The sequence below is a fragment of the Microcaecilia unicolor genome, chromosome 10, assembly GCF_901765095.1.
Source record: "Microcaecilia unicolor chromosome 10, aMicUni1.1, whole genome shotgun sequence".
In the NCBI taxonomy this organism is placed as follows: Eukaryota; Metazoa; Chordata; class Amphibia; order Gymnophiona; family Siphonopidae; genus Microcaecilia; species Microcaecilia unicolor.
In genome coordinates, this window is record NC_044040.1 from 52,968,747 (window position 1) to 52,980,963 (window position 12,217).

General features: G+C 46.0%; 1 protein-coding gene across 1 annotated transcript in view; it reads left to right on the forward strand.

Annotated features, from left to right (window-relative positions):
- ANKRD26 (ankyrin repeat domain 26) overlaps positions 1-12,217 on the forward strand; it is a 315,986-nt gene that overhangs the window by 218,270 nt on the left and 85,499 nt on the right. The window lies entirely within an intron of this gene.

Below are 12,217 nucleotides of genomic sequence, written 5' to 3' on the forward strand. Positions count from 1 at the left end.
GCCCTCTGATTCACTTCTTGCTGCTACACTAAGGGATGGTTGGGGTTGGTTGGGATATAATTTGGAAAACTTATAACTGTCTGTTTGATTTGTATTCATTGTTTACTTGTCATCAATAAAAAGATTTAACCATAAGTACTAATAATTGGCATCAAGCACTAATTGACACCAATTTGTAGTTACATCTGTACATTAATTTATTTATTTGTAGCATTTGTATCCCACATTTTCCCACCTATTTGCAGGCTCAATGTGGCTTACAATTGTTCTGTAATGGTGATCACAAATTCCAGAAAAGAGAAATACATAGTTAAAATATGGAGGTGACAGAGTGGAATTAGGTAGTCAAATAAACAAAGTTCATTTTCGTAATAAGAAATAAAAAGTAATTGGATTTGGATAAAACTTCAATCGTAGTAGATTAGCTTGAACAATCAGGAATAAAGAGTTACGTTTTGTGTAGTTCTGGTGTAAATTTTGTTACTGGTATTTAGAATGGATCTTTGTGGTATGCCTTATTGAATAGGTTAGGTTTCAGTAATTTTCGGAAATTATTTATGTTGTGTGTTGTTTTTATTGATTTTGGTAATTCATTCCATATTTGCGTGCTTCTATAAGAGAAACTGGATGCATATGTTGGTTTATATTTTAGTCGTTTACAGTTGGGGTAGTGGAGATTCAGGAACATACGTGATAATCTAGTAGAATTCCTGGTTGGTAGGTCTGTAAGGCCTGACATATACTCCGGAGCTTCACCGTGTATGATCTTATGAACCAGAGTGCAGACCTTGAACGTAATACATGACTTACGCCCCTATTCTATAAATGTAGTGCTAATTTCCATGCCGTGCAATTCCAATGGGGTGTGAATGTGGGAGGCGCATGCCAATCAGTTGGGCGCTATGTTATAGAATACTGTCAGTTATGCATGTAACTGCCAGTATTTGGGTGTGATCATTTTGCAGACTTACACTAGTATTCTATAACGGCAACTTGCATGATTTTGATATTAGTGCTTAGTGCCCACATTTTTGATGCTTAAGTTTTAGCACCCTTTCTTGAATTGAGCCCTTTTAGTGCATGAATCAGTACGTTCTCCTTTCTATTTATTTAAATGTGCTCATTAACATCTTACCCAACTATCCAAAGTGGTCCTGCCGATTCTACCCTGAGAAAGAGGATAGGAATTGTACTCCAAGTATCTTCCAATCCTAAAAGAGAGAAGAACTTTGCTGCAGCCTGTATTTAGGATCTCGATCACATTTCTGATGAAAGAAAAGGGCAGTATGGTTTCCCAAGATATCTTAATCCCCTTCTAACAAAAGAAGACTGGCTATGTTTCCTGAATTTGGAGGATGCTTACAAATGCATAGTCACATCCATGTCACGGGAAGCATCTCAGATTTTATAAGTGAAATCAAATGACAGCTCTGTGAATTCCAAAGCGCTACCTACACAATGCGAGCACTTCAAAAAATAAATTTTTAATATAAAGAGGAGGCTATCAGTGTAATATTAGCGAGTCATACAACCAGCCCACCTCCCCTGTAGAATTGTACACTCAGTTTTATCTTTGAGCTTTGCTAAATGGAACTGGAGCTTTGAGTGGCAGCTGACAGTGTGGTTGCCTGGTTGCTTGGCAACTGGTTCAAACATACTAAGTTTCCATAGATGTCAAACTTGGGAAGCTGCTTTGACTCTGCAGGAGGCAGTCATGTGACCTCCTTTGTGTGCATGATTGTGCCTGTGTTATAAGAGAACTTCAGTTTATAGGTTAGTGGCTTAATGTTCTCTACTTCCTGTATCCTTGTTTTTCTGCCCCTGCTAACTGATTTTCAGTTATTGTCTTTGATAGCCTGGAACTGCAGAAGCAGTTTTATAGAGTGCTCTTAATGTGATCTTGAAATGTCTTTGAAGATTAACCTGAATACTCACCTTCTTTTGGTGCATTGTTTCCAAATGGGTTAGTTTTGCGCATACCATGGTAGTAATGAGTTTCACCCCTAAGCCATGGTATATGGAGTATGACTGCTAACGTTTGCTGTAGTACTTGTATGGTGCCAAAAGCTAGAGTTCATAGGTTGTCTATACACGTGATTCCTTATCAAGATGTGCCTGAAACTTCCTTTGATCTGTGGCACCCAAAATGATGAGAAACCATTTTCTGCCACATTTTCTTGTCTCCAACTGTGTTTCTTGGTATTTGAGGATCTTCTCTCAATCCACATGATTAACAGAATAAATGCTTGGCACTTTTACCTCTATTATCAAGTGTTTTTCTCCTTCACCACTATGTCTGGATTTATTGTATCTGTTGAAATGGGAATGTCCCAAGTGATCATAACCTTTTCATTCTCCATAATTCATTTTGGGTTGTGATGTTGGTGCTTTTCCAGTACAGTAACGTTGCAATGTTTACAGAATTTCCAGTGGTTGAGATGTACTACCTTATTGTTCTTTTTTATACTGTAATTTTCTGGCACCAGAACTTTGAACACAAAAAAAGAAACAGGTGGAAAAACAACTTCAAGAGATCAATCCAAGACAAGGGGTGAGATGCTCCAGAAAAACTTTATTAGGGACCCAACACGGTCCGTGTTTCGGTTTTTAAAAAAACCTTCATCAGGGGTCACATCATCACTTTGTATTTGTTTACACCGGAATCTTTTAAGGCACTGCCTATCCAATTGTGAAGCGCTGCGTACGACTGGTAGCGCTATAGAAATGATTTGTAGTAGCAATAATTGAATCAGCTTTAATCTCGTCTCGTTACAGATGGACCAACATTTAAAAAAAAAAAAAAAACCCGACAATGTAGATGCAGCAGCTCAAGTTTGCTTGCTTGGTTTTGAGTAAACGGGGATGACGGCTGCGCTGGGAAGGGGAAACTCAGACAGTCCTACATTGTAAGCAAGGAAGCCAGTTAGGACTGTCTGAGTTTCCCCTTCCCAGCGCAGCCGTCATCCCCGTTTACTCAAAACAAAGCAAGCAAACCTGAGCTGCTGCATCCACATTGTCGGTTTTTTTTTTTTTTTTAATGTTGGTCCATCTGTAACGAGACGAGACTAAAGCTGATTCAATTATTGCTACTACAAATCATTTCTATAGCGCTACCAGTCGTACGCAGTGCTTCACAATTGGATAGGCAGTGCCTTAAAAGATTCCGGTGTAAACAAATACAAAGTGATGATGTGACCCCTGATGAAGGTTTTTTTAAAAACCGAAACACGGACCGTGTTGGGTCCCTAATAAAGTTTTTCTGGAGCATCTCACCCCTTGTCTTGGATTGATCTCTTGAAGTTGTTTTTCCACCTGTTTCTTTTTTTGTGTTGGACTTTTGTGGAAATTTTGGACCTTTTTTGTTTCACCAGAACTTTGAAGCCATCTATGAGATGAGTAGCAATTTCCAACATTTTCATATAGAATCTACAGATGTCTGTTATATACATTTTATCTGTGCTTCCTGTGAACCATCTTGTCCATAAGAAAGAATACGTGACATATAACAATACAGAAGAATTGGACTAAACAGGATCCACATATGCCAGCTGGCATAGGCCGGAGTCCTACAATGTTACAGATATAGCTCAGGACAGTGGATTTCTTGCTAACTACTCTGTTATCGCCCAGAGTTCTCTCTCTGGCTAATGTAAGCCACATTGAGCCTGCTTGATTGTGGGGATAATGTGGGGTATAAATACACTACTACTAATAATAATAATAATATCTATCTATCACTCATTTTTAGGTTTCACTTCACTCTCCTTCCTTTCTGAGAAAAACTCATAGTATTGTTGCACAGGAATGCTAAATTATGTTTCCTTCAGATTTTTCTAACTCCTTTTCATTTTGGGGTCTGTCATCTTTCCTCTCTCCCACTAGCCTTTGGTGATCATTGCCTCTCCATCTTCAGCAGCCCTCTATCACCATCCCATGTTCTCCTGTAGCCTGAATCTTTTTCTTCCTTACATTCCCACCAGCCCTCTCCTCTGCTTTGAAATGAAACAGCAGTGCAAGCTATGGGGATTTGAAGAAAAGACCACACTCCTTTGTCCTTTTTCATACTAAGCACATGTTCTTCCAATGTGAACAGGAAACAGATAGCTAAGCAGCATGTTGGCAGCGCTTCTACAACTGCATGTAGATAGAACACAGTTGTATAGCTGTAGTGTGTGTTTTTGATGGACAGCAGGGTCCTATGGCCACACAGGTGGATGATGTCACTGGGATGGAGCCAAGTTGGGTACCCTCTATGAGCTCAGAAAATCTAAAAAAGCTTTGTGACTCTGTGTTAGTGTTTCCATGTTCCAGCAGAGTTCAGCCTTGTTTGGAAGGATGTTCTCCGAGGACAAGCAGGCTGAATATTCTCACGTATGGGTCGTCGTCCATGATGGCCCAGGAGACCGAAAGAAACTTCAAAAGCAAAGGAATCCTCTGGAACATTCCGTCGCATGGGCTGACTCATTGCGCATGCGTGAACGGCTTCCCGCGACGCGAACGTGCACTACTCAGTTCTTTTCAATCCACGACTAGGAAAGTTTTTTTCACGTTCCCTTTTCGGCTCAGGAGAACCGTTTTTTGGTGTTCATCACCCAATTTTATCCCTTTTTTCTCTTTATTTTCAATCTCGTTTAGTCAAAAATAAGAAAAAAAAAAACCCAAAAAAACTTTTTTCCTTTATTTTCTAGTTTTCTTCTTCCCCTTTAAAGTTTCCTTAATTTTTTGACACGGCCGCCTTTAGGCTGCTCGGTTGGGCTATTTTTACTTTTTTGTGCCTTTTTATTTGGCACCATCGAGCCATTTCAATTTGCTGCCGCCGCCGTTTTTCCCTCCATGTCATCGAGGACACCCAGCGACTTCAAGCGTTGCACTCGGTGCAACCGGACCATCTCGGGAACCGACCCCCACGCGTGGTGTCTTCAGTGCCTGGGAGCCGACCATCTACCAGCTGCCTGTAAGCTGTGTAATTTGATGAAAAAACGGACCCAGGTGGCTCGGGAGGCTCAACGCGAGAAACTTTTTCTGACTGGTCCGGTCCTTCGACATCGGTACCGAGGTCGGCGGCATCGACGTCGAAGGGAAGCATCAACGTTGAGAGTTCAGGTAATGGCTGCTGAAAGACCACAACGCGCTGAGAGCAGCGAGGCATCAAGCGGGTCTCCACCTGTCTCAAGGCCTACTGTTATGCAGGCCCCCTGGGACCGACCTTCGTCGGATCCGGCCCCGAGGAGGTGTGAGGATTCCACATCCTCCTCATTGGTACCAAGGAGTCTCGGTGATGGGCGTCAAGCGAAGGTGAAGAAGCACCGTCATCGATCTCCTTCCATGCACGGTACCGAGAGCTCCGGGGAGCCGAGGGCGTCGGCACCCGAGAAGCATCGGCGCCGGGAGGACCGCTCACCCTCCATACAAGAGGTGCCGATGCGTCGGTTATCTGGCAGCCTAGTACCGGCTCTCGAGCCCCCTCAGCTTCTAGCACCGACTCCTGCACTGGCCTCCCCCAGCCTTTTCCGATGGAAGCTCTCGACGAGCGCATCAGGGCCCTTCTTCCAGAGCTCCTGGAGGGGTTGCTTCGCCAATCTGCCTCAGTGTCTGGGGTGCTTGCACCTTCCTTACCGACTGTGGAAGTGGCATCTGGGCCATCACCTGTGAGGCGGTACCAGTGTCGGCTGCCACCCGTGTTGATTCCCCCTCGACGTCGATGGAGGAAGCTTCGCCGCAGTCCAGGCAGGAGTCAACTTCTCAACACCCTCCTTGAGGTCGTCGATCCTCGACGTCGAGACAGGCTCGGGTTCGGGCTGCTCTTAGGGAGCTTTTGTCCGATACCGATGAGCGCTCGTGGGAAGAGGAGGAAGACCACAGATACTTTTCGGAGGAAGAGTCGTGTGGGTTTCTCTCTGATCCTACTCTGCCAATTGACAGTAGAATGTCTCCACCTGAGAGTCTCTCTTTTTCATCTTTTGTTCGGGAAATGTCTAAGGACATTCCATTTCCTATGGAGGTTGTGGATGAGCCCAGGGCCGAGTTGCTCGAGGTCTTGGATTATCCTTCTCCACCTGCTGAGGTTGCTACGGCCCACTTGCATAATACACTGAGGGAAGTGCTTATGCGGAATTGGTCATGCCCTATTTCTAACCCAGTGGTCCCCAAAAAATCCAAGTCCCAGTACAGAGTCCATGGAGAGCCTGTAATGGTGAAGGCCCAACTTCCTCACGATTCCATGGTGGTGGACTCTGCTCTCAGAAGAGCCAAGAGTACTAGAGACTATGGCTCGGCGCCCCCAGGCAGAGAGTCTAGGACCTTGGATTCTTTTGGGAGGAGAACGTATCAGGCCGCTATGCTCGCCGCCAAAATCCAAACTTACCAGCTCTACATGAGCATCCACTTGTGGAACTCGGTGAAGCAACTGTCCAGTTTAGTTGAAGCACTTCCTCCGGAGCTTGCTGAACGTTTTCACCTGGTGGTCAGGCAGCAGAAGGCGTGTTGCAAATTCCTGGCCAGGGGTACTTACGACACTTTTGATGTGGCATCCCGAGTAGCTGCTCAAGGTATAGTGATGCGCAGACTCTCATGCCTGCGTGTCTCTGACCTGGATCATAAGACCCAGCAGCGAATGGCAGATGTTCCTTGTGGGGGGGGGGGGGGGGATAATCTTTTTGGAGGAAAAGTAGAGGACATAGTCGATCAGATCAAAAAGTATCATGATGCCATGGATTCTCTCTCCCGCCGGACATCTGCTACCGCCTCCTCTTCTAGGCAGTTTTTTGGAGGGAAGAGGAGTGCTCCCTATTCCTATAACAGGCGTAGGTACACGCCTGCTTCTCGGCAACCGGTTCAGGCTCAGTCCCAGCATGCGCGTTCCTGTCAATGCGTGTGCCTAAGGCCCCTAGGGCTCCCCAACAAAAGCAAGGGACGGACTTTTGACTGGCTGCAGTGCAGCATAGCCTCAGAAAAAGTGTCCGTGCCGGACGGCTTGACGGTTAGGAGGAGGTTGATATTTTTTCACCAAAGCTGGCCTGTTATAACCTCCGACCAGTGGGTTCTTCAAATAGTCCTGTTAGGATACACTCTCAATCTGGTATCCAGGCCTCCAAATTGCCCACTGGGAGCTCAGTCCTTCATCTCCCAGCACAAGCAGGTACTTGCAGAGGAACTCTCCGCCCTTCTCAGCGCCAATGCGGTCGAACCCGTTCCACCAGGGGAAGAGGGGCTGGGATTCTATTCCAGGTACTTCCTTGTGCAAAAGAAAACAGACCTAAGGGCCCTGAACAAATTCCTTGTCCGAGAAAAGTTCAGGATGGTTTCCCTGGGCACCCTTCTTCCCATGATTCAGGAAAACGATTGGCTATGCTCTCTGGACTTAAAGGATAAAGGATGCCTATACTCACATCTCGATACTCCCAGCTCACAGGAAGTATCTTCGGTTTTGGTTGGGAACTCTGCACTTTCAGTACTGTGTACTGCCCTTTGGCCTGGCGTCTGCACCCAGGGTCTTCACAAAGTGTCTGGCAGTTGTCATAGCATCGCTACGCAGACTGGGAGCGCATGTGTTCCCTTATCTCAACGATTGGTTGGTGAAGAGCACCTCAGAGGCAGGAGCTCTACAGTCCATGCAGATGACTATTCAACTGCTGGAGCTACTGGGGTTTGTAACAAAATTATCCCATCTTGTCCCGGTTCAGAAATTGGAGTTCATTGGAGTTCTGTTTGACACACGCACATCTCGAGCTTATCTTCCCCAGGCAAGGGCAGACAATCTCCTGGCCCTTGTGTCCTTGGCTCGAGCGTCTCAACAGATCACAGCTCGGCAGATGTTGAGACTTTTAGGGCACATGGCCTCCACGGTTCATGTGACTCCCATGGCACGCCTACATATGAGTTCAACTCAATGGACCCTAGCTTCTCAGTGGTGCCAGGCCCCACAGGGTGTCTAGAGGATGTAATCCATCTCTCCACAGCATTTTGCAGTTCCCTTCAGTGGTGGACCATTCGATCCAATCTGACCTTGGAACGTCCATTCCAAATTCCTCAGCCGCAGAAAGTACTGACGACGGATGCATTCCTCCTAGGGTGGGGAGCTCATGTAGATGGACTTCACACTCAAGGAGCTTGGTCCTTTCAGGAAAAGGGTCGTCTGATCAACCTCCTGGAATTACGAGCGATCTGGAATGCTCTCAAGGCTTTCAGAGATCGGCTGTCCAATTAAATCATTTCAATTCAGACAGACAACTAGGTTGCGATGTATTACACCAACACGCAGGGGGGCACTGGATCTTGCCCTCTGTGTCAGGAAGCCGTCAAGATGTGGCTTTGGGCGCACCATCACGGCATGCTTCTCCAAGCCACATATCTGGCAGGCGTCAAAAACAGTCTGGCCAACAGGTTGAGCAGGATCATGCAACCTCACGAGTGGTCGCTAAATATGGGCGTTTTCCACAAGATCTTCCGAGTGCGGGGCACCCCCTCGGTGGATCTTTTTGCCACTCAGATCATTCACAAGATCCCTCAGTTCTGTTCCAAACTTCAGGCCCACGACAGACTAGCATCAGATGCTTTTCTCCTTCATTGAGGGACAGGCCTTCTGTATGCGTATCCTCCCATACCTCTAGTAGGGAAGACGTTGCTGAAACTCAAGCAAGACTGTGGAACCATGATTCTGATTGCTCCCTTCTGGCCACGTCAGATTTGGTTCCCTCTTCTTCTGGAGTTGTCCTCTGAGGAACCGTGGAGATTGGAGTGTTTTCCAACCCTCATCACCTAGTCTCTGGCTTTCATGGCCTGGATGTTGAGAGCTTAGAATTCGCCTCCTTGGGTCTTTTAGAGGGGTTCTCCTGAGTTTTGCTTGCTTCCAGGAAAGATTCCACGAAGAGGTGTTACTCTTTCAAATGGAGGAGGTTTGCCTTCTGGTGTGTCAGCAAGGCCCTAGATCCTCTTTTTTGTCTTACACAGACCCTGCTTGAATACCTTCTACACTTGTCGGCATCTGGTCTCAAGACCAATTTCCTAAAGGTTCACCTTAGTGCAATTAGTGCTTATCATTGCCTTCTAGAGGGTAAGCCTATTTCTGGACAACCTTTAGTCATCAGATGCTTTTCTCCTTCATTGGGGGATAGGCCTTCTGTATGCTTATCCTCCCATTCCTCTAGTGGGGAAGACTTTGTTGAAACTCAAGCAAGACCGTGGAACCATGATTCTGATTGCAACTTTTTGACCCGTCATATCTGGTTCCCTCTTCTTCTGGAGTTATCCTCCGAAGAACCGTGGAGATTGGAGTGTTGTCCGACCCTCAGAACGAGGGGTCACGTCTGCAACCCAACCTCCAGTCTCTGGCTCTCACGGCCTGGATGTTGAGAGCTTAGAGGTTGCCTCTTTAGGTCTATCGGAGGGTGTCTCCCGAGTCTTGTTTGCTTCCAGGAAAGATTCCACAAAAAAATGTTATTCTTTCAAATGGAGGAGGTTTGCCGTCTGGTGTGACAGCAGAGCCCTAGATCCCTTTTCTTGTCCTACACGGACCCTGACTGAATAACTTCTACACCTATCAGAGTCTGGTCTCAAGACCAATTCCGTAAGGGTTCACCTTAGTACAATCAGTGCTTACCATCAACGTGTAGAAGGTCAGCCTATCTCTGGACAGCCTTTAGTTGTTCGTTTCATAAGAGGTTTGCTTTTGTCAGAGTCCCCAGTCAGACCTCCACCAGTGTCATGGGATCTCAACGTCGTTCTCAACCAGCTGATGAAAGCTCCTTTTGAGCCACTGAATTCCTGCCATCTGAAGTATTTGACCTGGAAGGTCATTTTCTTGGTGGCTGTTACTTCAGCTCGTAGAGTCAGTGAGCTCCAAGCCCTGGTAGTACATGCACCTTATATTAAATTTCATCATAATAGAGTAGTCCTCCACACTCACCCTAAGTTCTTGCCGAAGGTGGTGTCTGAGTTCCATCTGAACCAGTCAATTGTGTTGCCAACATTCTTTCCCCGTCCTCATACCCGCCGTGTTGAACACAAGTTGCACACCTTGGACAGTAAGAAAGCATTGGCCTTTTACGTGGAGCGGACAAAGCCCTATCGACAGTCCGCCCAGCTGTTTGTTTCTTTTGATCCCAACAGGATGGGAGTTGCCATCGGAAACCGCACAATCTCCAATTGGCTAGCAGATTGCATTTCCTTCACTTATGCCCAAGCTGGGCTGACTCTAGAGGGCCATGTCATGGCTCATAATGTTAGAGCCATGGCTGCGTCAGTGGCTCACTTAAAGTCAGCCTCCATTGAAGAGATTTGCAAGGCTGCAACATGGTCATCAGTCCACACATTCACATCTCACTACTGTCTTCAGCAGGATACCCGACGCAACAGTCGGTTTGGTCAGTCGGTGCTGCAGAATCTGTTCGGGGTTTAGAATCCAACTCCACCCTCCTAGGGCCATTTTTGTTCTGTTCCAGGCTGCACTCTCACTTAGTTATGTTTCTTTTCAGGTCAGTCTCTGTTATGTCCTCGCTGTTGCGAGGCCCAATTGACCAATGTTCATTGTTTTGAGTGAGCCTGGGGGCTAGGGATACCCCATCAGTGAGAATATTGAGCCTGCTTGTCCTCGGAGAAAATGAAGATACATACCTGTAGTAGGTATTCTCCAGGGACAGCAGGCTGAATATTCTCACACAACCTCCCTCCTCCCCATTGGAGTTGTTCCAGTTATATATTTTGGTTTTTATTAAACTGAGTAGTGCATGTTTGTGTCGCGGGCAGGAAGACGTTCACGCATGCGCAGTGAGTCGGCCCGCATGACGGAACATTCCAGAAGATTCCTTTGCTTTTGAAGTTTCTTCCGGTCTCCTGGGCCGTCGTGGACGACGACCCCTACATGATACTATTCAGCCTCCTGTCCTCGGAGAATACCTACTACAGGTATGTATCTTCATTGAATTAGTGGCTATAGAATCCTGCTGTCCATGGAGACACCTGTTATACGTTTGTAACTATGTTTTCTCCATGGACAAGCAGGATCTCTGCATGCACACAAGCAGAGCAGTGGCGTAGCCACAGGTGGGCCAGGGCCCACCCACTTTGGACTCAGGCCCATCCAAAATTGTGACACTCCTGCTATGGCTGGTGGGGATCTCCAAGCCTTGCCAGCTGAAGATTTTCTTTCCTTAGGCATCCAGTGCTCTTTCAAATGTCAGCTAGCAGCTCTTTTCTTGAGCTGATGCTGAGACCAGCCCTTCTGCACATGCTCAGTTTTCACACATGCAAAAGCACTGAGCATGCATGGCCTGCCGGCAGCAGCATCAGTTTGAGACGAATGCTGGCTGCTCGAGGAGGAAGAGGAAATCTTCAGCTGGCAGGGTTTGGGAATCCCCACCAGTTCAAGTATTTGAGGTTTGTGGGCAGGGAGGGCTGGATGGGGGCTGAATTCCATGCCCGCCCACCTTGGGCTCAGGCCCACCCAAAATTGGTCATCTGGCTACGCCCCTGAAGCAAAGTCTCCCAAGCTGTGGTTTGCATTAATCTTAACAGATCCATCTAGTGCTCACAAGTTGTTTTATACTGCACAGAGGAGGTAGGTTGAAGAATAAGACACACACACTGTTGTGTATTGCCAGTCCAAAAGCACTGTCCGCTTTAGCACTCTGATGTAAGCAGCAGTGCTTTGTGAATGTATATGCTGATGACCAGGTTGCTGCTTTGCAAATGTCCTCCATGGAGGTGAAGTGCAGTTGTGCTGCTGTTGTCGCCATATCCCTCACAGTTGCAGAGGGGCTGGCATTTTTCTGCTGATAGCAAAAAGAAGTGACAGTTTACAATCCAAGATTGAGTTCTCTTCTTTACTGGTCAAACACCAAGAAGAATTGCAATGAATTATTTTCCTTCACTGTTCTTTGTAAATGTATTATGATAGCACTATTACAGTCTAAAGTATGAGGTGAAGGATAGAAGATTGGTAAATTTATTAGTTGGTTAATATAAACATTTGAAACTACCTTTGGGAGGAACTTCAGATGTGTTTGTATCACTATTTGTTTTTTTGTATATCTCAATGTAAGAATGATAATACACTAAAATCTGTATCTCACTGACCCTGAATGCCAAGGTTATCAGTATAAGAAATATTGTCTTCCATGTTGATTGAGTAATTACAGTATGTAATATGGAAATGAATACTAGACACAAAAGGTAACAATTTATAGTTGTTAAACAACAAAACAAATATATATTCAAATTC